General features: G+C 40.1%; 1 long non-coding RNA gene across 1 annotated transcript in view; it reads right to left on the bottom strand.

The window, feature by feature from the left end:
- LOC110828100 (uncharacterized) overlaps window positions 1-27,080 on the bottom strand; it is a 156,879-nt gene that overhangs the window by 19,565 nt on the left and 110,234 nt on the right. The window lies entirely within an intron of this gene.

The raw sequence follows: 27,080 nt of genomic DNA, 5'->3' as shown, positions 1-27,080 counted from the left end.
ACGTGCCAAATCTTGTTGCAGTTACATTGGTCTGTTTCTCGTATCTTTTTGTAAGAAAAGCCAGGCTTACGGTAACATGCCCCTCGTATCTTTCTAACTTTATACATAATCTAGTGATTTTCATAAAAGTTTGTTTGAACGACATGCCACTAGGTCATCCCACCATTGTACTCTTTAAATGCTACCATCAATGACATGAGTAAAGCGGGAATAAGAACTGTGAGGTGGGAGCGACACTAGCACGGCTGAAGTAAGATTCTAAAAATCTCTAGGTGGTAATAGATCTTCGAAAACATAGAACTTTTGCAAGATCTAGAAAATAATATCGTGGTAGCGAGAAATCTAGATTTATTTGATGGCGTTGAGCTTTTTGCAAACCACTAGAATGCTGGAATTTCCCGTTTCTTATTCACAAATGTCCCACTTGTCACAAATACAGTTGATGCAGCCTACAAAGTGGAGCGTTTTTCAGAAATGTGTTGTAATTCTGCGTGTCCACTGCTATAGGAATGTGCTGCATTCTGTATTCCATAAGTGAAAGTAGGGTAGAGGGCAGATGAACAGGACCAAAGCTACAAGTGATGCGGTCAATATCTGCTACCCTAGTAATGAAGATTGCAGTCTTCTGGGTAGTTTCACTGTGTAGTCACTGAAACGTTGGTAAACTTCTACCAGACTACACGGCGCAACAACCCAGAAGACAACCATCTTCACTCACCGCCGTGAAAACCTCAAATCCTACGATCCTAGTATTGCATTATTTGGCGGTCTTTACAAATTGGACGAGCGGGAAAAGAAAACCATTCCCATAAAGTACGTAATTTCCTTCGCATGTTTTAACCAGTGAATCATCTGTCGATGTTGGCTGCTGTTTATTTACAATAACCTTAACATGCGCCAATAGCTGCCTGAATGCAGGATTACAGTCGTGTGTTTGACACAGTGCAAGGATAATAGGATCAATGCGCTTTATTTTCGAGGAAATATGGAAGAACCAGCTCTCCTTAGGTAATAAACGGAATTTAACATTATTGTCCTTCCACTTTATATAAGAAAGACAAGCAGTGAAGTTTTATATTTTCGACGAATTTGTTATGGGTACAATTTATTTTAGTGTAGCCAAGTAGGAGGCGTACTTAATATTGCATGATGACATGATGATAGTAAGTGAAACAGGTCTTCTACTAGAACAAGAATTTATATAATCAACCAATTGGGACATTTTCTACTGGAATCTTATTTTTAACATTAATCTTAAGGGAAAATCTCCTGATATTTCAAAAGGCCCTTTGCACCAACATTTCGCAAGAGAAGAGAAGATAATTATGATTGGCTGGACATGTAAATCAGATGGGGAGACAAGAAATCCACAAAGACTTTTGGGGTGTAAGCATTTCACAAAGCGGCCATTTTGATGACTAAGAGGGGGAGATAACATTGTGATAAACCGAACGGGACAACATTCTATTCAAGGGAGGTGGTTGGAATTGGTAAAAAACAATGTTTAATGGCGGTCTTTGCTATCGGTGGTTTTGGAGTTACCTGTGATTTAGCTGTTTCCAGGGTTAATCCCAAGGTTTAAACGATGCTGATTGGATTACTCCCATCCATGCCACGAGCGGGACATGCCATTTTGAAATAAGATTCTTATGCCCTTAATGTTTTTTTCTTGTGTGAGACGTTATTACTTCAATATCTCCTGCAGGTACAAGATATTAAATTTGTTCGACACTGTGTAGTCTAAGATACTAATAGCATCGTTAAATAAACAACAAAAATTAATGTATTTAAATAGTTTTAACTTTACGCAAAACAAATTGACGTATACATTACAATTGAAATATTAGTACAAAATGAATTATAATATGTGAGATTTCAGGTTCTCACGGCACAGCATATGAAGATTACTGTCTTATGGAAAGTTGCGCTGTATGGTCTGGTAGATGTTTACCGGCGCTTGCTATTTACCTCCATCATCAGGGCGATGATCGGTAAACGTCTACCTGACTACACGGCGCAACATCCCAGAAGACAGTCAACTTCAAAGCAGACTGTATTTGTTGAAAAGTCTTAGCACGAACAGAGTAAAGAGTGCGCAGAATGAGATATGGGTATGTGGCATGTATGAATGACGTAGTTATTCAACGGCCTCAGCCAGTCGTACATAAGTCGCTCATAAAATTGCAGACAGACGAACAGAAGACTTGGAAGAGAGGAAGTTGCCTTCCGATTCCACTCTCTACTCCACTTACTCTGCTACTGAAAATTTCACACAATGTAATTTTGCTTTTTGTTCCTTTCGTGATCACGACTCAGATTTTACCACGGGGTTATTAGTCTGTTCCACGCCACGTGACGCCGGTGAAAAAAAGGAAAGGAAACAAAACACGCTAGATATTCTTTCCAAGTCGGAGCGCATTCATGAACTCGAACGAAACTAGTTTGGCTACTGTTCTAAATGGGCTTACGGGTTGAGACGCATGGAAACTTAGTTCAGAATACTGCGGAATCCTGCACAGTGGCAGCACTAGTCATGTTATGTGATGTTCGTTGGGATTATTCGTTATTACTTCCTAATAGGCTTAGGTTACCCCTTAACCCTTTGCGGTCTATATTTGTGTGCTGTTTTGTTCTAATTAAATTTTTTAAATTTGTATGAATTTTCACCATAACAAATTTTAAACTGCCCTGTAAACAGTTCCATGTGTTAAATATTATTGCACCGTTTGAACATTCTGCTCTGCGGCCCGACTCCATCCGATAATATTAAAATTGTAAACATAATAGTTAAAAAAAATGAAAGAAAGAAGATAAAAGTGAAAGAAAGATAGATTATAAAGGAAAAAATAAATAAAGCTATTTCGTCCATTTGATTTGTCATGGGTTATCACTCGGGTGTAACATGTCACGTTCAGTCTTAACATTTGGAAAATTGCATTTCAGTCCAACTTGTGAACTCTACTGTTTTGAAATTTGAGCGAAATAAACTGCGCTTCGTGTCTTAGAGGTATGTAAAATTAATATGGATCTTAAAGGTCACAAATGGACCCGTGTCATTATAGTACTGCGCATGCTCAGATAGCAAACGGTGGACACGGCCTTAAGATATTGAAGATAACTAAATGAATATCAAATCTAAAACTTCTTGACGATGGTGAAGAGTCATTTGAATAAAAATTTCCTTGGATATTATCCATTGTCTAGTAGGAAGTGTAGGAACCTGAAGACGGAGATAGAGTCCCATCTCCGAAACGTCGTTTTACGTTTTATATTTTACTAGACGATGGAAAATATCCAAGGAAATTTTTATTCAAATAACTAAATGTTTTTAATAGGCAGTCGCCGACAGCTGAGCTTGATCGCCGCAAAATGTAATAGGTGCTATGCTATGAAATATTATACAGTGCCTTTTACTTGGATTCTTTGGGTGAGGGAAATTTTGATGAATTTTTGGCTTCAGAAAAAGTAGGGAATTTCTTGACTGACTGAATAGTTATTAGGATAATTGCTCACGTGGAGTTAATAACGTAAATTACAGTGTTTTCTATTAGTTATGATTTGACTATTTAACAACAAATTTAAGTAACAAAATTCAGTTTCTTCACAAAATACTTCGGTCTTCAGACCATAATCATGTTCGGTAGGGTAAGAATGTTTATGCAGATAAACAGGGCACTTCCGATTCACCGAGTTCAAAACCTGCTACTGCTTTACAGGTACGTATGTCAAACAGTATTGGACCTATTGTTGCGTATCGCAGCTAAGAAGATTAGCAAAACTGATCAATCATTGTAAATACGAAACTTCATATAGAACTGTGATTACGTCAAGTGATGTGCGTCTGCTGACCCATAACAATGAAGTTAATTTTGTGACCACAGTCTGCATGTATCGAGTGGATTAGCATAGGACTGTTAAGGTACAATTTGGCTGCACGCGACAGAGACAAGCGACCGAGGCAAGCGACAGAGTTACGAGACCGAGACTGGTCGCTTCCTGTCTGCTCTCTGTACAATCGTATGAAGTACAATTACGAGCGCGAGACAAAGACAGGCGACAGAGACAAAGCACAGGAGACCGCTCTCGGACCAGTAGTGTCTCGCGACGGGCTCAGGCAGCACGTGTGTTGTTGAGTAAAATAATGGCAGAAATTAAATTTACTGGTGACCAAGATGAGAAATTGGTAGAATTAGTAGCAGAAAACCGACCACTGACCACCGACCACCGACAGAAAAAACCTTCTTCACATCTGGTTTTGAATATTGAACTCATAGGTTTTCTTTGTTTCTTTCGCAACAAATAACACAGCAACACATCTTCTTCTTCGAGTAACCTTTTTAGAACCATTTTTGTACTCATTTTTCACAGAATATGTCCACGTATGTCTCAACAAAACAAAGAAAACAAACACTTTGCCGCATGTCTCGGTCGTCACCTCAGAAGTGTGTGGCGACAAGCTGCGATGTGTCCGTCTCCTGTCTCTGTCGCCTGCCTCGGTCGCTTGTCTCTGTCGCGTGCAGCCAAATTGTACCTTTACGTTTTTACTGTGGCATTTATGGATGTTGTCCTGATCTCTGAATTGGTAAAAAGATGCAATTGAAAATAGTTTAACCCTCTTCTTGGTCAAAGTTTCAAGGTTTCTGACGATGTTGCGTTATAATATGTAAAACTGTTCTTTTAAATTTCATCTTTCTTCTAAATTTTTTTAAAAAACTACAACGTTTCGGAAGCTGGAGTCTACTTCCATTGTAAGTAAAAAGAAAGAAACCTGGGTATCCAGGATCGAGGCTAGCTCAAACAGGGTGGCCAACAGATTGTTGTGTTTGTGTTCCCTTTTTTACATGATGACACCTACCGAAACATTATGATTTTATAACATTTAGACGATGTACAGAGTCAAAAACAAGAGTTTAACACAATAACCCTCTTTGTGACCAGCTTTGTCAACAATAAATTCCTGGTGTTTGTTAGTTTCCGTCTTCACACAACAATTATTTATAAATAAATTATTGCACTTAACACGTCATTTATTTTGTCATATATGTTCTATTGTGACATGAATTTGTTTATAAATTATTATTGTTGTGTCAAGACGGAAACTAAATAAAATTCCAATAGAACCACATGACGTAAAAATAGAAGATAATAAATTTCTATATGAAATAAGCGAACACCAAGATATATAAAACCTTCACAAAAAGAAGTCACGTTTGAAAACTGCGTGCTCCGGTATGGCATAATAATTATTTTTTTCCCATTAATAATGGCGTAATAAATTGAAGCTCTGGTCTGCGAGGCAAGTATTATGGGTGACGTGCAATTACATCCAAAGCGGAACAAAGTTTGGTTCAGCCTTGCTGAAACATTTCTTACTTTAATGAGCACGCCATGTCTGAACTGTGGACTTCTGCATCCACAGCCGTTTCTGCCTCCATGTGTGTGTGTATTTTCCAAGAACTGAACTTATATTGCTGCGCTCGTGTCCGTATGTCCATCCTTGCGTTATAATCTTTCCCACGCTACGCATGAGATATCTCGCTTGGAATCTCGGCCCTTCCCGTCCGGATTTCTTCTTGAGAATATCAGTGTAACAAACATGTTACACCGTCTTTAAACCTTTTAAATGATTTTTCAGCAAACCATTTAACAAATTTCGTTGCGGTCTTTTGATTGACGGGGCGAGGTAAAATTTTAAGAGTGAATTGTATGTTTGTACGTTATGTGTCTGCTGTTATCTGCATTGTGCATGGATTTTCCGAAAAAAAACAGTTCATTGAGATTGGAAAGGTGTACTCTTTAGAGTGCACTGGGATTCAAACCGCATCATGTAGGTCGTTGGTGCACTGATGCGATCCCAGGTCACGAATGTGATTCCAGGCCATTGTTGCACAATTGTCAACAACGCTTTTTAAGTCGCTCCTGCATTAATGTGATCCGAGGAATCACTGTTGGACACTGTAAGTATAATGGCTGATCACAGTGTAATCCTTCTTGTGTAAATTATCGGCCATCCTCAGGCTTTTTTTGAGGTTCTCCTAAGCCTCTCCACGCGAATTCCTGCAATGTTTGGATATCATATTATATTATATATATATTATTATATATACTTATATGCTTTTCAAAGTAAGCCTCAGGTCAGTCTTGCTGACTGTGATCGTAAGAAAGTTTAGCGTAAAGTCTTGGGGCTAGGATGCGACATATTTGCGATGTATCAAATTCTCGTCAGAAGGATCACGCAGAGAACGAGAGAAAACGAGATCACTTCGTCTAAATGTAATCTGTACCAGACTTCGTGCAGAAGAAAGTTCTGTAATGATATCTTGAAAGTCTGACAGGTTCCAGAAGACTGTCATCGGTTGGGTACAGATTGTCAGGGGTGTCAGCTGACTGCTTTCCGCGATGAAGCCACCGCTGGGTCACTGCTGAGGGTCACTTATTCTTAATTGCCCACGTCATTTTTTCGTCAGAGGGATAATTACAGCATTTAGCATTTTATGTAAAAGGACGAAATTGTTGTGTTCGATCGCCATGTCGCATAGGCTACATACGAGGTGCGATCGGAAAGTTTCAAGACTGCGCGTATAAAAACCCGTACACTTATCTCAGGTATTAAATTCATCCATCACCCTCGAAGTAGTTCCCCTGGGAGTGAACACAACGATCCCAGCGCCGCTGCCAAGCCTGGAAGCATCCCTGTAAATCTTTCTTTGTCAGCCTGTCAAGCACCATCTGCGATTCTGCCTGAATCTCTTCTATCGTCTCAAATCTCCTTCCCTTTAGCTGAATTTTCATCTTTGGGAAGAGGAAGAAGTCACACGGAGCTAAATCCGGCGAATAAGGAGGGTGCGGGATGACGGCCATGGTGTTTGAGGCCAAAAACTGCCGAACTTTGAGGGCGGTGTGCGCTGGCGCGTTGTCATGATGCAGCAGCCAGTTGTGGTTGCGCCACTTTGCCGGCCGCTTCCGCTTCAGGACCCCACAGTAAAATTCAGCATTGACCGTCTGACCTACAGGAAGAAACTCCCTATGGACGATCCCCTCCTGGTCGAAAAAACAAATCAGCATTGACTTCACATTGCTCTTGACCTGTCTTGCCTTCTTCGGTCGTGGTGACGATGGGCTCTTCCATTGTGAAGATTGCTGCTTCGTTTCCGGATCGTAGCGGTAAACCCGGCTTTCATCACCTGTGATAACCTTAGAAAGGAAGTTGGGGTCGGTTCTTGCAAGATCTTTGAGCTCCTGACAAACGAGAAGTCGATTCTGCTTCTGGTCCTCAGACAGGAGCCTTGGCACAAACTTGGCTGCGATGCGTCGCATGTGGATTTCTTCCTTTAGAATCAGCTGACAGGTCTCATAGCCTATCCCAACAATGTCGCACAAGTCGTTGATGGTACGACGTCGATCTTCGTGAATGGCCTGCCGAATCTTCGTAACATTTTCGGGCGTTGTGCTCGAAGATGGTCGTCCATCATCGACAGAGGTTCGGATATTTTTAAAACGTGAATGCCACACAAAAGTTTGTGCACGACCCATTGCGGACTCCCCAAATGCTTGCTTTAGCATTTCATAGGTTTCCGTAGCCGTTTTGGCGAGTCTTTGGCAAAATTTGATTTGTTCATGAAACTCCGCCATTCCGAAATCGCAGGAGGGTCGGTGTAATGCACTACCAAAACGCCCGTAACTAAGAAACAAATGCTAATTCGATGATGCCGGCTGGCACACTGATTCACTATGAATGTAGGCCGCACCCCCTAGCGGCAGAAGCTCGTACTACATCCTGTTCGCCCTCTATTGACACAGTCTAGAAACTTTCCGATCGCACCTCGTATGGCGGTCCCACGCCACTTTTGTGGTAGATTTATGAACCGGCGTCTCTCTGTTGCAGGAGTGGCCCACAGCTCAGCTGTACTCACCACTAGAAGTTTGAGCGAGTGTGGATGCAAGGGGTGGGAGTGTGGTGAGTTGAAACTAAATCACTTTTGTTCTTAATTTGTTTCTTTATTCCCATGTTTAACTTTATCCCTGAATATGTTGTTTCTTGCTTTCTTTCTGTTGTTTGTTATTCATTTCTTCAAACGTTTTCTTCCATTATTTCATTCCTATTTCGCTCTTTATCATCTTCGGTTCTTTCATCGTTTTATCATTCTTTTTCGCTTCTACTTTTCACATTTTATTGTTCCCTTCTTTTCTGGTCCAATTTTATGATTTCTATTGTAGAAATATTTTAATTCCGTATTCAGAATAGCGGCAGGGCTCCTTGGATGAGTGATCGATCTATAGCAAGGCCTGTACAATCACAGGACAAAACAAAGATACGAAAACGTCTGTGCCCTGAGAAAGACTCGAACCATCAATTTGCATTAAGTAGGATTTTGGTTCGTTTAATGATGTTTTGTTTCATTCCATTACATGATATGCATTTGAAATAAGAAGACGAAAAAGAAAGTTTATAATTTGTTAGCGTTTCAATGTTCGTTCACTAGAACTGAGTAATGCAGAAACGTCAGTCAAGGTACTTGCTGTCGGGCTAGCATTCGAATCGGGAACCCCCTAATACGGAACAGGAATCGACTTTGTGTTCTCTAAATGATGCACGGCTCGGCTAGTATTTGAGTCCTGTGGTAGTTCGTAAGACGGGATCAGCCCACTCTGTCAACACACAGGCGAGTTATGTGTTGTTTGAGTTTCCCAGTTCACTCTGAACACACGTAACCTAACCTCACTAGTAGCCACTGACGGATCGAGCCTTGGCCGACAGGTATCTGGAACGGCTGTGATCGGTGCAAGCTTACTTCAGGTCAGTTGCCCTCTTAAAACAGCAGTTTGAATCGGGAAACGATTGCTGTGATTATCATCACGAACTGTGAAGAATTGCGCTGAATCGCCTGTTCCTACACGCGTCAGATGTAATCGGTCTCTTCCGCTTTTCTTCGGTCTCCCAGGATCTGCCCCCCCCCCCCCCAAGTGTTTTTTTTACCAGTGTCTGCTTCGGCATTCTACTTGTCTAGAATTATGTATTTGCACTGTAGCCAGTTTATTTCATCACAGGATTATGAATATTTTTTCTCAGATATATTAACCTTATTCGAGATATATTATTGTAATATGTAGTAAAGCTCGTACAGTACAGAACTCCAGTTTTAATGTCTTCTGGGATATTCCGCCGTATAGTCTGGTAGAAGTTTTCTGAAGTTTCACAGATAATTGCTGCCTCCATCATCAGGACGATCGCCCTACATTTCACATCACTGAAACCAGTAATTTTCACACTCACCGCCGTGGGAACCTGAACTATCACCTACAGTTTTGTCTGTTATTTTACATGGATGTGAACTCGATCTTTCAGTCTGGGTGTTTTTCAGAACAAACTGCTGGAGCACACATTTTAACTTAAGAGAGATGAAGTAAAAAATAATTTGAGAAAATCAACTTTATGTTTTAGATTAATTTTTAAGCTTAAAAACTCAATTGTTGGTGTAATACTTCGGATAATCCTTTTTGGTGTTCCCATCTGTAAACTACGACATTAAATTGCTTTGTGATCAGGAGGAATCTCCCTGTGTGCATTACGAAAATTATGTTACTCGTCAAGAATAATGCACTTCAAATATATCATCACACACTGAAGTTTAATTTTTTTGAACGGTCGCCATCCTTCTGAGTCAAAAGAAACACTGATTACCTAAGTCATATGACGAAGGCAGCAGCCTGAGACAATAAAATGAAAGATACTAAACTTTTATAGTATTTTTCCCTCCGTCTTAGATAAGATGATGTGGTAATTCAATTAAGTTATTTTTATTAGTGTGCTGGACCAGCAGGCAGATAGCCAATTACAGATGCAGCACAAGAAAAAATAAGAATTGCAGTGATTATGTTGATGATGATAACTTTCCAGTTTTATTTATTTTTATTATTTTAGTGTTCTGTCTGACGACAGGTCCATATGAACAGGATCCTTCCATCCTTTTCTCGGATTGAGACCTGTTCATATACGTTCTTGGCAGATGATCCAGAAGTGGTTTGCCATTGCCTTCTTCTGTGTGTGAATGGAGTAATTGTTGGGATGCCACGGAGAAACCGGGGAAGCCCCCGGTGGAATACTCCGTGTTGCCTAGACCACGGCCTTGCCCAACACAAGTTATAAATTCGGGCACCGCCGGGAATCGAACGTAATGAAAATAAATTATTTCATTAAATATAGCCCTTCAGAATATGGAGATTCTTTTGCACCGACTGTCTTCCGACGTAAGGAGGATGATGGAAGTTGAATATTTTGGATATTAAGGAGGAACATCGTTATTTACGTGATACAGTATCGTTAGATTTGTGAAGTCTACGACGCTGTAACAGACTAGAGATGTAGTGCGGATTTAAAAGACAAGACATTCTACTGAGTTAAGGCGGGGAAGCCCGTAAGAAGGCGGTCTGTCCGAAGACCCTTAGGGAGATTGCGGATAATATTAAGACAGATACACGGAAATAGGTTTTGAGGATGGAAGGTGGGTTGAAGTGGCTCAGGATCGTTTCCAATGGTGGGCTTTGATATTAGGAATGTTGAACCTTCTGGTTTTACTACCAGAAATTTAGTCAGCTGGTTAATCTAGTGGGATCGTTCCCCAGATTGTGGGGGATGCTTGTTGCTGGCAGCGAGTGTACTTGTACCCCCTCTCTGTTCCCCCCACCAAGTATCCTCGTTTCATTGACCTCATCGCAGTGCAATGAACTACCTGTCGCATCTCCAGCAAGACTGACATAAAGCCCCCCTCCAAAAAACGGCTTCGAATTCCGAAGTGTATTCTGGCCCCAGAGCAGCAGCAGGGGAGATGCAGCCTCCAAGCCAAGCAACTCCGTGACAGATGCAACCACACAGCATATCCGGTTGCGCCCCCACGTCGGGCAGACTTGGCGTAGTGTCATTCCTCTGACTTACCGTGACGCGAAACCAAAAGTCAGCAACACAGTCATAATGTAACTATACGTAATAGATCGGTTTATTATGTTTAAAAATGTAAATATTAATGTATGGGAATAACAGTAACAAAACATTTATAAATAATGCCCGTGATCAAATTTAGGATGAATACATCAGGGAAATGTATTCTAATATTTAGTTCATGCCATATACTTTCCAGAACACTAAAGATTAAGAACTCTAGGTTACATGAAACAATATTTTTGAGAATTGTCTTGTGTCAGTGTTGAATTTGATATCTTCGAAGGAAGACCGTAAGGTGCAAGTATTTGAATACGATGGCGACGAAAAGATTTGCGAGTAGGAACGCAGTTTAACATATTTCTTAGCAATGAACTTCTCGAGTTTGTTCAGTTTGTTAGGAAAGTGAAATCTATGAGATGACGAAGTGCTGGGCGTATGGGTAGGATGAAATATTTAAGAAATATGTATAGAATTTTGGTGGGAAAACACCATGTAAAACAATCACTTGAAAAGCCCAGAAAGAGATGGTACCATAACATTTAGATTCATGTTATGTAAGTTAATTGTGAGAATGGTAGGTCGCTGGAACTAGTCAATTGACGTTTTCCTTTTTCACCTGTAAGACCACAAATGTATCTATCCTGGTGGACGTGCTTAGACCTACGGTTACAACACAACACAACTAGTTGAAGGAAGGTATAAGCAGTCAAGGTCATACACACATCACGGGCACGCCTAGAGTGTGTATGTGCACAGGGTCTTTTGGAACACTTCCCACTTTCAACACTTTTTCTAACAATTGAACAGGGATTTTTAATCACCCTGTACAGCGTTTACAAGAGAGATTGGGTGATTTGGCTGAACTTTCTAGAGAGGGAGAGAAGTAGTCAGTCTATCCTCAGCGTGGACTACAACGACCTAATGGCAGACTTTTCCGAACACAAAGTCAAGGATGATTAATTCGAGACAGTAGGCAGCGTAATATTAATGAGAAGCAGTAGATATATAGGATTTGAGGTTTTCACGGCGGGGAGCCCGAAGATGGCTGTCTTCTGGGTTGTAGCGCCGTATAGTCTGGTAGAATTTTGCCAACGTTTCAGAGGTCCTTGGTCCCTCCATCATCATCAAAATAATTTCTCTTGAAAAAATTACGACGCATTAACCGGTAATAAACATTTGGACAAGTTTTGAGGTATTTTTATTTCGTGTTTGCGCTGTCTGCATCATTACCATAATGGTGGAGGAAGAAATAATATCGGAAAAGTCGGTAAATGTCGACCAGACAACAACACAGAAGAAAGCCATCGTGTTTCTTAGGCCATTAAATGGGGTCTTGGAGATACAGAGTGTGACGGTGTTGACTGGACAGAGCTGTCTGTGATAGGATCCACTGATGGACTTCTGTGATTATGGTGATGAACCTCTGGGTTCCATGAACTAGAGTCGGACTATAAATGCAGCAAAATTATTCTGCAGATTGTCTCAGATAATAATAGACTTCCTCTTGAAGAAATTACAACGCTTTAACCTGTAAAGAACAATTTTTGTTTCTGCGTTGTTTTAGGCTTCATGTTGCTTCGCATTTAAGAGTACGTGGAAAAACTTTTTAAAAGTTTTGAAATATCTTTATACCGTATTCACGCTAAGCTCAGTTTGTACTTCCATGCCTGCTTGGAGGAAGCTGACCTGTAATTGTATTTATAAAGTATTATTTACTGTTATTTTGTCCGTAGCATTTCAGGAAAAAATTTATTTCTCTAACTTTTTGTGCTGCCGAATTTACTGGTCATAAGTTTAAAACGCATAATTTGACCTTAATGTGATTACAGTGTTTGTTTTTCAGTGTTAAAACCAGTTTCTTTCTTAGACAGGTTTTTTGCCCTTCAACTGTTCATGTAATTCTGATAAGACATTTTACAGGTAAAAGAATGGACAATAAAATTGTCCGCGTGGTCTGAGGCGTGGGTCTTGGCCTCTCGAACACTGAGATCCTGAGTTTGAATCCAAATTATGGCATGGATATGTGTCCGCGACGTCTCTATGTTGTGTTGTCCTGTATATATTTATGCCTTCCGACGGTCCGACTTCACGTCGAAGGAGTCCCACCAAATGTCGAAACAGGTTCGGGTAACTTGCAGAAATATTCTCCAGAAGAAGATAGCAGAATGAACTCTGAATTTCATGTGCTCATATCGCAGTCAATGTAAATCATCATCATCATCATCATCATCATGAACTCTTATTGATCAGGCCTTGTGGCCTGTTCCAATTCAGAATTTCTTCTGAAATTATGAATCAGTTCAGACGTTTGGCAGGACTCCAAGACAGCAGGACGGGTGATGAGCCCGTCGCAAGGCCTCTGCCTACATATGACAGCACAACACAGAAAGATGTGGACACTACATCCATGTCTTGAGCGGGGTTCAAACCCACTATCCCAGTGTCCGAACCGCTAAGACTCACGGCCTAGGCCGCACGGCTACGAAGACTGGAATACGTTTAAATATCTAATTTATTAGTAGTATTGTATCTGCGGGGTCGCAGTGGCCGCGCTGTCTGAGGCGTGGGCCTTGTGCCGCTTGGTCGCTGGGACCGTGGGTTCGAATCCCACTCAAGGCATGGATGTTTTTCCGCGTTTTTCTGTGTTGTGCTGTCCTGTGTACAGGCAGAGGCCTTGCGACGGGCCGATCCCTCGTCCAAGGAGTCCTACAAATGTCTATAGATGAAGCCAGCGAAAAGTTGGGACCCGCAGTGCTCAGGCACTTGAAGAACGGGTCGTTCCCAGTATCCAGTATTATATCTGTAAAGCAGAACGGTCATAGTTCCAATTCTGGCAGGGGCGGATTCGTTTTCTTTACCACTGCTGTGCCGTTGCCGATTTTTTGGACGTGCTAACCTCCCACCGCGGATAAAGCGACCGAAGCGTGAAGCTGATCACTGAAATTATCTAGTGCCGAGATTAAGAATATATGGTACTTTTTATTTCCATGCCCTTACACGCCTTCGTGATATAGAAGATACAGAAACAAATTTGATCTATGTTTTACTTTACAGAGAGGCATTAAAGCATGAATGTTACCTGAATATTACTTTTATGAACCCGGGGATGCTTATCTTTCTTAAGTTCCTCGTTCTGTTTCCATTTATTTTTGCTAGCATGTTTAATGATTTTTTTCCTGAACTGAATACACAGCTGCTCAGTGTCAAACGAATAATGCGTGTGAATGATGAATTTGGAAGAATATGGGCGGAAGTGGTCGTGGACTGTTTCAAAACATAATTTATCTTGAGGTTCTGAGATAATCCATCTTAATATCTATAATTTTCTCTGTTACTTTTATGGGGTGACACTTGGTCTCTCACATAAATAGAAGATACATTGTGGGTGACTGAAAAGAGGGACCTGACGATAACTTAATAAGTTATTTGTATCTGAAAGAAAAATGAAGTAACACGAGGTTACAGAAATTTTTAAAAAGAGGAGCTTCATACTTTGCATTCTTAATTAATTTTGATGATGCACAAATCAAGTGGGGCGGGGAGATGTGTGGAACATTTAGCACGTATGAGAGATAGAAAGTACGTACAAAATTTTTGTTGGGAAATCCAAAAGAAGAGATCACTTGGAACACCTAGTTGTAGATGGGCGGATAATATTAAAATGGAGCTTAATGAATAGCTTGGAAGGGTGTGGACTGTGTTTCTGTTGTTTAGGATAGGGATCAGTGTTTGGCTCTTTGAAAGCGACAGTTAGATCTTGGGTTTCACAAAAGACGGGCAATTTCTTGAATCGCTGAGCAACTTTTAGCTTCTCTAGTACGATCTGTTTCAAGAGTAGCTTTGAGAGAATAATCTATCTCTGTGTCGTCAGCACAAAGGAATTGACTACTGACGTTCATTTGATGTTTTATTCATTTTGTTAAAAAGAAAATAATAGGACCTATTTACTTATTTAAATGCTGTTTGACTGTGGTCATTTTAGTTGTAAGTTTTAATGTAAAGATAATGGAATAGAAGTAAATTGTATTCAATAATATAACAAATGTTTATTCATTCAATATTTAGCTAAATATTTATTAGTATTGCATAAATGGCAACAGGATATATCAACCAACATATTGGCTTAGGTTAAATGTTGTCGAAGTTCTTCTCACAAACAATCGTATACAACATTTATATCAGTGAGATTACAATTTTAATGATCCAATTGCTCTGATTATGGAGACAGCAAGGACCTCTTAAACGTTGGTTAACTTGTAGCAGACTACACTGCGCTACAACCCAGAAGACAGCCGGCTTCGTACCTCGCCACGAGAACTTTAAATTATGCTCAAATAAATGCAAATTGTCTCGCAAGAAGAATTAACCAGCAACAAATGAACATCGAGGACAATGACGTAACACGTAGGCATACGCAACGGACGCGCCTGGGAAACGTGTGGAAGGCAATTGGCGTACTACGTTCTGTTCTTGATAAGTTCATATTTCTTTCGTGAGTGTAGGTCTCTCAGAAATCTCCGGTCCTCAGACGAGAAGTTAATTGCTGCTGTAGTTACTGGAATTCATCGCTCCGGGGAACTAGAATTTTGTTCCAGTCTTGAGGGACAAGTTTTATTATCACTGGCCATTTCCTGGGCAGCAACAACAACTTTTATGGTGTATTTATAGAACCTATCGATGTTATAGAACTTGTATATGCACCCACAGGCTGAAATAGCCACATCATAGCTAATGTTTTCGGCCTCTAAGAATCCTGGCATAGTTCCCGCAATGCTGCTGTGGGAAAATTTGACAAATGCTTACATTTCTTATCAGTCTTTGTTTCCCGAAGGCTTGTGATAGGCCTGATCATTTGATACGTATCGTTGAACGTCATAGAAAAAACTTATCCCTAAACCCAACGTCTTCACCGAGGTTCTAACTCAGGACAGTTTTGGGGTTTGTGATTTTAGTTTCTGTAATCTCCTCGCCAAAACAAGAATTTTGTTCTTTGCTCCGTTCTATTGTGCTTACTTTTGGAGTTACTGAAATCGTCTTCATCGGAACATGAACCCAGGACAGCTTTTTCGTGACGGCAGCCTTTGTTCTTGTAGCACCTTTACCCAAAACAAACAAATTTGACCTTGGCGTTGTTGTTGACCTATCGTGTTTAGTTTCCGAGCTACAGAAAACATCTTCACCGAGAATCGAAACCAGGACAGTTTTTCGGTGTTCTAGTATCTGTTTCTGTAATCGCTCTTCGAAACAAACAACTTTCGTCTTGGTGCCGTTCTTCTATCGTGCTTAATTTCCGGGCGACAAGAACCGCTCTCACCGGGAATCGAAGTCAGGGCATTCTTTTCCTGGAGATTCGATTTTTGTATGCTCTCTTCCTGTGAGCCGGACAACTCAGTCTGGCTACGGGATGGGCGACTGGGGTTCTATCCCCGACAGAGTCACAGGAGTATCTTCTAGCCTCTGGGTCCATAGCGGCTCTGGGGTCCACCCAGCCTCTTGTCCAATAGATACCGGGTTCTTTTCCTGGGGGTAAAACGCGGCCGGGGCGTGCTGCTGACCTCTCACCTCCTCCTAGTGCCCAGGTTGAGAATGAGTATCACCTCCTCTCCCCTAAGTGCCCCTAAGTGTATGTACATTTGTGTTCTCTTCCTGGTCTCAAACAGCAAACATGCCAAATTTGGTGCAAGCCGATTATCCCTTCTCGAGCTGTAAGTGAACATGCAATACGTACATATCCACAATTTCTAGTTGATATACAGTCCATGACTGTAATCTTGAGACTTGCAAGGAATGCATTAAGTCCGTAGCGTTAAAGGCAGACGCTATCTTACCTCTTTCCTCCTTCACCCCACCTCCTCACCCCGCAAGTCTCAAGATTACAGTCGTGGACTGTACCTTATAAAAAGCCTGAATAGCTCAGTAAAGGTACTTGTACAGGTTAGATGGTCGGGATGCGATTCTGAGCCATTACGTTGAGACCGACTCTGGGGCCCACAGCTTCTCATCTGTTGGGTACTGGCGGCCGTTTATCCGGAGTTAAAACAGCCAGAGCGTAGTGCTGTTTGCATTAGTACTTTGGGATTAATACTGGTGATTGTACTTTGAAACAGGGCGCGTTGATTTATTCCTAGATCTTCCATTTCATTATACAAATTAACATCTTCAGTTGTTGTGCCGCGTAGTCTGATAGAAGTTTGCCAACGTTTCATTTCCCTGACGATGAAGGCAGGAAGTACCTCGGTAAATTTCTACCAGACTACGCGGCGCAATAACCCAGAAGACAACCATATTTATACTCGCCGCCTTGAGAACCTAAACTTACATTAACATCTGAAGTTGGTAGATGGGCATTAAATAAACTGCGATCTCTGCAGGTAGAACTTTGAAGACGAGTTTCTCGCAACCAAGATTCGAACCTGTGGCTGTTTAACAGTGACTCCTTGACTGGCCAGAAAAGTTTTATGTTGTAAATCAAGGCAAATGAATAAGAAAGGAGCAGTAACACTGTAACTGACAATTCAGGTTACAGAGGCGTGTTTTATCTTAACCTTACCACCTCTGTTAACCTGGAATTTTGGAAGACTTACAAAAGCTCACTTGGTGTCGTACAACATTTATTTAGAGGTGACTGTACAGGATTAACCTGTTGCAAACTTCTATTACAGCTTTTTTATTTTCTTTCTTTATACGACAAAAAAGCAACTGCATGTATTCATTAAAGGACTTAAAGTTAGAGGATGAAGAGAACCAGCGGAAGGAGGCGTGCAAAGTCGATAATGCAGTTGCCTTCGAGCTGCAGCGTTCACGGCAAGGCAGCAGAAGACGCCACCTTGCTGCCTGCTGTGTAAGGCTTCCTCCAAACGTCGTGAGCGAGCTTCCTACTCCGGAGTCCTGGATTATCTCTGCCCGGAGAACGACTACCATGCTTCAGAGTTTTCTCTGTTTTCCTCATTACCTCCAGGCAGAGATTATACCGCGACCGTTTCATCTCCTTTTCACTGTTTTGATCAATCATCCTATTCGATGTTATGTAGTCTGAACTACTGACAGCGTCGTTAAATATCTCATAAATAAATAAACAAAATTCGGGACGTGTGTCACTTCTCAGAATATGTTTGCAGATACAGCGATTAGTAATCCAATGCTTCCTCTCAGTTCCGAATTACTGCAGGAAGCTGCACGTGTTCGCATTCCCCACGATTCAACTAGGATACCGAAACTCTCCGAGTGGTTGGCACTCCTGCTTAGTATTCGGATGGGTCAAGATTTCATTTCTAGATCTGGGACAGCCTGGTTGTCCTGACCAAGGTTTTCGTAATTTTCTCTCTTTCCCTCTTCATTTTTAAGCGTATAAGTCTTAACTCGGAGCTGAACCCAGGAGAACGAGAGGTAGAACTGAAGAGGTTAGTTATTATACCGAGATATAGACTTGTATTCGGGAAGTGTGAGTGTATAATTTCGATTGTTTTACCGGATAATCTAACAGATTTTTTGAGAGTGACCTTCGTCTCTCCATGTAAATTCTAGAATGCCAATCTAGCGTCTTTAAATAGAACAGAATCAACTTACAGGTACGTACCTCTTGTGTTAGGTGGGCCCATTCTGTGTAATAGAGAAATCGACTAAATTAATGTGTGCCTATTCGCCATTTATAATTATTCACCCAAATCGGCACATCTGCGGTCTAAACGGCATTGTTTAAATAACCTAAATTCGATAAAATTGCGAGTGTCACAGTGTTTTTTGGCGTGGAATACAATTTTATGACATCGACATGCCACGCCAGGAGATGGTTTTTCTGATTGAGGTTTTGGTTTTCTGTCTCTGGGGCAGATGCTGTGACAGTAGGCCTACGTTAAAAGTATGTACCAATCGCTTGTTTTCGTATCTTTCCAAATTTATAATTCCCAGTCATTCTCCCATTTGACGATTTATAATTTACATTTAGCAGTTGAAGCATCTTCGTTAAGAAAAGAAACAACTAAATAGCAGTAGCAACACTGACCGATTTTTATAAAAGTCGGTGTGAATTCCGTGATACTGGCTGACGCCCCGTCACCAACAATTTGTGTTTAAAAGCATGGCGGAAACAGTATGGATTTGAAAGTTTTTATGTTTGTGCAACTGCGTTACAGTGTTTCCTTTAGGAAAGTGAATATAAAAATACTGCATTGGTAAAAAATATTTTGGGTTGAAGATAACTCATCTGGCGTCAGTTGAGTTCTAATGAATGACTCTGAACTTAATAATGAGGGCATTACCTAGCGAAGGCATGAGGGCTGTCTCTCTAGAATAAAGTTCAAGTAACTGTCGCAGACTCTACCTGACGGAACCGACGTGCGTGTCTCCTATTTACTGGCTGTGTGCTTTACGTTATTTAGAGTTGTCAGATACGGTCATTAACAGATGTACAAATTGATAGGTGGTCAACGTGAAACGAGTTAATGCTTTATGTCAGAATTTTAAAATATTTTAGGGGATACAATTTATAAAGTTTACTGTCGTGATCCTAGGATTGGCTAAATAAGATCGAAAAGGCACTTATCCTGAAAGCTATGCGACACGCAATACGTCAAGCTGCCATTATGACTCTGCATTCGGCCATCTTGTTGAGAGCTTTTATGAAGGGCAAAAACTGCTCGGGAAGAGACGAGAAGTGTCGGTACAGTTGCTGCATCGAGACAATTGAAACTACTTGTGGAGGGAGAAGTGTTCGTACAGTCACTGAGCATTGACAATTGGAAACATATGCCGATGGAGGAGAAGTGTCGGTACACTCACTGTATCAAGACAATTGAAACTGTTTGTTGAATAAAAATATTTTGGTATTACGAAGCCGTATAACTTAATACATGAAAGTTTTATAGTGGCATATTATAAACACACTTACGACGCTCTAGTGAGTGTAAAATTATGAAGTTATAGGAAAGTGGCTTCTACTCGGGTTTGTATATACGTAGAATTATTGGTAATCAAAACTCGCTTGATTAGGTGGCGTCGCCACTGCGTGTTTCTATTCAACGACGTCATCATCGGAACTTACGATGATCTTGTGTATACTCGTAGGTGACTCCCAACGTTTCGGAGAGACATACTGTTTTCATCTTCAGCCCATAAAATGTACATTCAGTACACGGGGCCAAAACTCAGAAGAACAATATGTTCATACTCACTGCCGTGAAAAACCTCAAATCTCACAGGCGGAAATTTGTCTAGTACACACTGCCAGTATACGTCCCATTGTTGCCACTAAAGAGTCATCCTGTTTTATTGCCATGTGGAGTAGGTAAGTGCATCTCCATTCTTGATTCTTATGGGTATCTCACTTCATGGAAGTGGTAAAATTTCCGATATTTCGAAAGATCCATGTTGAAGTTTGTAGTGATGTTAAGGTTTTATAGGAATATAACAGACTGTATAAAACTTTGAGAGGCCTGGAGTGATTATAACAGACTGTAACGAATACTAATTGGTCCGGAACAAAGCTAACGGTCACGAATTGTCAAGAATAACGCTGACGGCTACGAATTCTGATTAAGGGTGTAAACATAACCGTGGCGCGAAGTGATCTCGAACGGTCACCCATCCAAATCAGACCATAACTAATTTTTGATGCTTTTAGCACGTTAAAATTTATTTCTTAATGAAAACGTGAGAAGCATGTGATTATTATTCCTTATTCCATTCACTGATGACCCTCTACTTTCTTCAAAAGCTTGTAATCACTCATGTGGTCAGAAAATTAATACCCTCCTTTTAGGGAACCTGACGTTTCGTTACCCAGAGAAAAACTGAAAGCAACTGTCTTATTGTTAGACCAGTAACATGAATATGTAAGATGCGAAACGTCCCACGGCGAATAAATTCTGCAACATCCTCTCGGGCGATCACGGCTAATCGCCTGAGAGGATTTTATAACAGTAACTTGTATACTGTCTTCCGTGTATTGTGAATATTTCTCGTAGTTTTGACTTACTCGCAAGTATCTGTTCTTTAAAATTTCACGGTGATTCCACTTGGAATATAGGTCTAGAACGTAATATATGCTATGAGGTGGTGCCTAGAAAATAGAGAATTCTTGAGAAATTGAATGGGTTTTAGTTCCGGCGTAATTATTTACTACTCTGTTTCTGATCCTGTAAACTTGAAGTCGAAATAAATGGGAAAAGAATGTTTTTCCACCAGCCTTTGCTAAAAAATAGATATAAATAGATAAATTTTGAACTGTTATGAGGAGAGAAAAATGGAAAGAAACAAAACTCTTTCTTATTACAAACCGTCCAGCAAGAGAAAAATTATTCTTTTTGCCTTCCTGTTACAAATGTGTTGACAAGAAACTTATCTTCTCGACCGTAACTAGGAGAAAAAGCTGTTGGTATTTTCTGATCTTATATGTTTATTTTAGCCCGCCTTTGCCAACATAAAAAAGAGAGGGATTGGAGAAAAATGTCGGGCCGACTGTTATTCAACTTTTTCTATTGATACACTATAGCTAAATACCCTAAGAAAGATACATCAATGAGAGCGGTAAAATGAGTCAAGGTTAAAACGATAAACATCCGATCTCGAATCCAACTTCGTGTGACAAAGACTTTTCAGAGTCTTAACAGTCTTCAATGAATCATTTAGTTGTAGCGAGGAGTGTGTTTCCAATCTGTGGCACGGAATTTTCATTCCATTCAGACAGTAAAGAGTTCTCCGAACCGAACATAGGAGTAATAAGCAAAGGAATTCAATATAATATATTATTACACTAGCTCAGGGGAATGCTGACAATATACAGGGTGAGCACAAAATAACTTTACACTTTATGATGATACAGAAAACAAATTCTGCCTACTTAGAACTAAACATCTATACCAGTCTGTAGAAAAACTGCCAAAGTTTTGTACACACCTCACAGAGACCTGATATGTGTTTATCGAGTCAAACGGCAGATATCGAACGACAATCCGACTCGTTCAAACCTGTGTAGAGCGTCGCCAGTGATGGAAGCTTTGACAGATGTGATTCGTTGCCTCAACTCTGGAAAATATTATGGTAGAGGCTGGGTCGTTTCATGTGAAATTGTGTGTTACATGCACGTTTCACAGCTGTTATAGACTCTTTCTTCGCAAACTGCAGAACACACAAACTACTCTGTTGTGGGGTAGCCATTTTTAAAATTAGTGGTATTTGCGGAGGCGCGCAAAAATAACAATTACCCGGATCATTTGAAACAAAACTTCGAGAGTATTTCTATCGGCTGGAGTGGGTGTCAAGTTCTAAGTACGCCGCATTTGTGTCTGTATTATTTCGAAAGTGTAAAATTTTTTTGCTCACTCTGTAGTTTACGCTCGCGCGCGCGCACACACACACACACACACACAAGTAACCTCCGCAGTGATGTAATGTGGTGACTTGCTTACCCCGTGTCTGTATTTTAGAATGCTAGTGTTTGTGTGGCTGCAACCGATTGAGATTAGAATCGTCATAAATACGAAATATATAGATATGGCGTATTTTAATCAGTCAACGACTGCACAAATAATTTAGTGTCTGTTAATTTTTTCTTGGGTTATTTAGCGACACACTTTCAACTGCCATTATTACTTGTCGGATGAGATGGAACGATGATTATGAACGGCAAATAGTTAAGGGTTTAGAACGAGACGGCAGTTGACTATTTGAGGTTGTATACTGGATTTTGCATTGAGAGAATGAGTAAAAATCATGGGTAGTGTAACCTCAGTCAGAAAGCGGTAACTCGTCCGAGATTCGAAACCGATAACTTCTGACTATAAGGCTGTAGCGTAACCACAACACCAGTATGCTCGGTTCCTGGAGGACGTGAGGAAAACCACGAACATCTTCAGTCAGGTTATGTTTTTCATGAGGCTGGAATTCTGGAACTCCCAGATATGGAGTAGAAGTGACTGCCGTCAGTACCCCGAAGTTCAGTTATGATTGAAGTATAGCAAACCTCTATCAGTTGCTGTTCTGACATACAGTAAAATTATATATATATATATATATATATATATATATATATATATATATATATATATACACCTATTTTTAAAAGGGTAATGTTTATGACTGTGTTATGCTTGGCTGACCAAGTTTTCAGTTGTGTTGTTAGGTGGCAGGATTTTCTGTTCTAAAAGTGCTGCTACATTTAGGAAGTCTTCAGAAGTGCTTCTATAGGAGATAATTATACGAAAGGGATAAAGAGAAAACAAGAAAGAAAGGGATCAAATATAAGGGTAATCATGCCCCTTTAAATTCCAACAGGCTTTTTCCACTAGTCATTATGAAATATCTGAACAAGTTTTAATTTTCAGGCCTCAGTGATGTAGGCGCTAAGTTTTTTATGTTATATCTCTATTTCGTACTCATTGCTGTTGGCCGATCATGGTTGCACAGCATTTCGAAGGATGTCAGCGTCGTTTCTTGTGTTCGGTAACCCACACCGATTAGAGCCCACAAGCCCAAAATACAATTCTATATTGCATTATTGCTACACCTGCCTATTCCACCGAAACATTTTGGAGGCTTGAACACGAATCCCTTTCAGTATGGCCCTGGACATACCGTCTTGTATTCGAAAGTACCTTGGTTTAAAACCTGTTACAAATAGTCCTGTTTGTTAGTTTTAAGGTGAGTGTGTTCTCAGTCTTCCAATCAAACTGCAGAATAGTAATTTACATTTGGATTCGGCCGTTGCCCTTATCTCATACATTTTACATAACCAGCTTTGAGGTCTATCCAGTCTCATATATAATGGTTACAATATGCGGCCGGAGTGTTACATTTAACTTACGTGCACACCAGATGTAAATCGAGTTTTTTGCCGTCTAATTGACTGTTTTGATAGCCTGACACTTTAAAATTCTGAAGTATTCTCGATCCAATATTATGCCTGAATGTTTCGTAACACATGAGTAAAAATAACTAATAGACAAGGATTTCATGAAACAGATATTTTGTGCGTTGAAGATTTCTGTCTTCTGTGTTGTTGCGCTGTGTAATCTGGTAGATGTTTACCAACGATCGTCCTGATGATGGAGGCAATATGACCTCTGAAACGTTGGTAAACATCTACCAGATTACACAGCGCAACAACCCAGAAGACAGATATCTTCATACTCACCGCTGTGGAAACCTCACATCATACATTTTGTGCGTTATTTGCGTCGTGTGCATAAAATGGGCGCATTATGATTGGGGAGACTTTTATCCGCTTGTTCTCATGTTACATCTACGAAAGTGCTGATCGAATTTAGTTGATATCCGGCATTAGAAATTTAAACTAAAACACCAGTTCTCAATCGGCGAAGCGGCGATGTGTCTTGTGGCCGTTTATATTTGTATTATACTGTGTCACTCTGTATGATGTAACATATGTTTCTGATGTAAACAAACGCCCTTTATTAATGTCCGTGTGTTCCTGATGAACACTGGACGGATGCATACAAATGGCAACACTGGATTGCTCAAGGAGCAGAGTTATTTGCAATAGTTAGTAGCATTTTTAAGAAATTGCTTTGAAAATTACCTTAGATGCCTGGAAAAGGTTAAGGACCCCTGCACTAAAAGGAGTGGCGCTAATGTAGCTTTGGTTTATAAAGGTCCAATATGACTCTTAATTAACATACAGGCCTACATCAAAGCAAATTTGCTCGACTTTTTAACTTCCTATCATAAGAAATATTGCTAAGCCTGTGTAGAATATGATGTACCACAACACACAAATCCGTATATTTTTCCGATATTAGTTATTCGAAAGGGCGAAAAATATTAATGTGGAGTGGCCTTTAGTGCAATAATGCTCAAAGCCTTACGAAAATTCTTAACTTGGTTTGAAAGTTATTAGGTGATGCCAGACATGTGGATGTGTTGATTAAGTAAAAAACTGTTCTCAAAGTAAATAAAGAAGTCTAAATATTAATACGGAGAACTATAGTAAAAAACTTCAGCAGACAAATGGCGGAATATTTCAAGGCTGATAGTGAAAGTAGCTACAGAATCTAGTCTATTTCTGTAGGTAAATGCACTGTAGTGGGAGAAATCATTATTATAGGTCAAATTTGATTGACGTTGCCAGAGGGTTCTCAATATTTCGACACAATTTATTTTAAGACTCATGTGCAAACAAGTAGCTAAATAAAGGATATAATACTGCGATATTGTGGCTGTTATGGGGATCTGTTAGCTGCCAGTCGTGCAGAATTAGAGTGAATTATAGTGATTTTAACTTTCATTTAATGTCCACGAAAAGACATCCTTATGCTACTTCAAGGAGTGTTTTAACACAGGTACATTTATATTTATTTCATAATGGTGTGAGGGTGGGCGTTGGCTGGAATTTTCTCGGGATTGAGTCCAGTGGAGGGCTTTTTAATTAGCATTCGTTATGAAAATAATGTAGGAGACTGCAGACCCTCCAGGTCAGCTAGCATCATTATTATGCCTGTAGAGAAATCAAGGCGGTTACTGTGGCATAACATTTGAGTTGTGAGGTGGGATATAAGATATACTTATAGAATTTTGGTAGAGATATTTCTAGGAAAACTGTCTGTTGGAAGATGGAGAAAGAGATGTGACAACACAGGAACTCAGTCAGGATATCCGGTCTCCGAACCAAGTTTCGAACCCGGTACTTCTCTAATAACATGCAGCTGTATTAACCACTGCACCGCAATTAGCAATCAGATAGGTGAAGAAATCTATGTGTGTGTTAGACTGTATCTTTTTGTTTTCTGCTGGGAATTTCATGTGCGTCTCATGGCTTACAGTTTCCCGCATATTAAATCATTTCTTGTTATATAATCCTAAGGTTTTTACCCTAAATGTCTTCGACAAAAGTGCTGAGTTCATATCCTGAGGCAAGTGAATCCGATTTACAACTTCAGTGCTATGTCTCTGTGATCAGTTTAATATTATTCTTACACATAAGCGTGGCTTAAAGAAATTTGTTCCTTTTAAGTTTTCAAACCAAATGACTACATATTTTCTGCTATGTACTCTCTGAATCAAGCACAGAAGTTATTTATCACGAGTACTTACTTTCACATTCTGCCCAACTTATTTTATAACCATGATATATAATTTTCTCATCCGATGCTGTATAGCATATCCAATGCAGTTTGAAGGTGTCGTTAACAAGCCTAGAACCAAATCGGAATGCCCCTAGCAGTGACAACATATTGGGACCATTCAATCCCCTTGCATTTCACGTGAAACCTCTTTCACCCCTGCGTATGGAATGTTTTCAGTAACTCAGCCAGCCTCCTATAGTCGGTTCATTAATAATAGGCTGCAGGGCTTACGGGCTGTTACTTCTAATGGTACCACCCTCACGAAACAAAATTTCTGATGGTTTTCGAACTTTTATGTAAATACGGTCTAATGTAATTGCAGATTACCATTCTACCCCATCTAATATAAGTCTGTAATACGTGGAACTGTCTCCCCTTACGTCTTGGTGGCAATATTCTACGTATGACACAGGCCGATGTTTTTTGAAAATACTGGTTCATTATTGCTGTAAAGCTGTTCTGCCAAATCTAAGCAGGCAGTAACTGTTTCTTTTCAACAGAAATTACAGACATTATTTTAATAAGAAACAGCTTGCAATGGGTGGAAGTAGGTTATAGGCCTACTGTAATTTTACCTTTGGCTTCATACAGCTGTTTGCTTAACTGCAAAATCCGTGTGTGTTGTACGAAACCTGTTTTATTCAGTATTTGCACAAAACTTAAATTGTAGTTTTTCTGGATTATAACGCCTGAGTTGTGTCAGTTATGAAGATGGAGGCGATAGGTTCCTCCGAAATGTTGTTAACCACCTTCAATATTGAAAGGCGTCACAACCCGGAACACCATAATAGACATCTTCACAGTTGTGGGGTCAAATATCAGAACTTTATTCATTTCCCTTATAAATTATATATTTGGCCATTCAAGGGATTTGATGCAGTCAAAACATCGAACACAATAATTCCGTGTGAAATTGTTGGTTGCAATTAATTTTGTCCTTTTCTCGACTGTACTCAACTTGCAACTATATGTATATTTTAATATAAAAGCGACATACATAAGGAATAACAAATATATTCAGTGATGCAGTTAACATATCCGTCATTAATTTGCACTGTTGTGAT

Source organism: Zootermopsis nevadensis, unplaced genomic scaffold (assembly GCF_977971745.1).
Source record: "Zootermopsis nevadensis isolate Lab colony 2312 unplaced genomic scaffold, Znev_1.0 Znev_ptg000006l, whole genome shotgun sequence".
In the NCBI taxonomy this organism is placed as follows: Eukaryota; Metazoa; Arthropoda; class Insecta; order Blattodea; family Termopsidae; genus Zootermopsis; species Zootermopsis nevadensis.
This window is presented reverse-complemented; position numbering and strand designations above follow the sequence as displayed.